Source organism: Anoplopoma fimbria, unplaced genomic scaffold, assembly GCF_027596085.1.
Source record: "Anoplopoma fimbria isolate UVic2021 breed Golden Eagle Sablefish unplaced genomic scaffold, Afim_UVic_2022 Un_contig_4655_pilon_pilon, whole genome shotgun sequence".
Lineage (NCBI taxonomy): Eukaryota > Metazoa > Chordata > Actinopteri > Perciformes > Anoplopomatidae > Anoplopoma > Anoplopoma fimbria.
Genome location: NW_026548470.1, coordinates 1 through 609, shown reverse-complemented (window position 1 = coordinate 609; position 609 = coordinate 1). Strand labels below are relative to the sequence as shown.

The 609-nt window shown below is 44.7% G+C and overlaps 1 non-coding gene across 1 annotated transcript; it reads right to left on the bottom strand.

Moving 5' to 3' along the window:
- Positions 1-30: 30 nt before the first annotated feature.
- LOC129114517 (5S ribosomal RNA) lies at positions 31-149 on the bottom strand. The gene has a single exon (XR_008532520.1). It is a non-coding gene; the product is annotated as a 5S ribosomal RNA (ribosomal RNA).
- Positions 150-609: the final 460 nt, after the last annotated feature.

Sequence of the window (609 nt, the reverse complement as noted above, 5' to 3'; positions counted from 1 at the left end):
CCTCTGCTTTTTGTAAAGAGGAGTGAAAAAAGCTTACAGCACCTGGTATTCCCAGGCGGTCTCCCATCCAAGTACTGACCAGGCCCGACCCTGCTTAGCTTCCGAGATCAGACGAGATCGGGCGTGTTCAGGGTGGTATGGCCGTAAGCAAATATTGTGCCTACCAAAGGGCCTTTTAAAGATACTATATCACCACGCTTTGCTCTTTCGTCTATACAGGGAGCGCCTGCAGATTTCCAGACACACTCACAGCTTTTAAATGTCAAATCAGAATGTACAAAGTGGCTATAAGGATCACAAATGTAGTGCAGTAAAAATATTAATATTTACTGTTGAAATGTAGAATACGTTAGCATAAAATTGAAAAGAAAATGATCGATGAGCTTAGGAATGATGAAAGCCATCATTTAACTGGATTTGTGTCATTTCTATACCGGCAAGTCATGATCTAGCTATTTCCTTCCCACCCTGTCGGTGTCCACTGAAAAAGCAGCAGCGCCCTCTGCTTTTTGTAAAGAGGAGTGAAAAAAGCTTACAGCACCTGGTATTCCCAGGCGGTCTCCCATCCAAGTACTGACCAGGCCCGACCCTGCTTAGCTTCCGAGATCA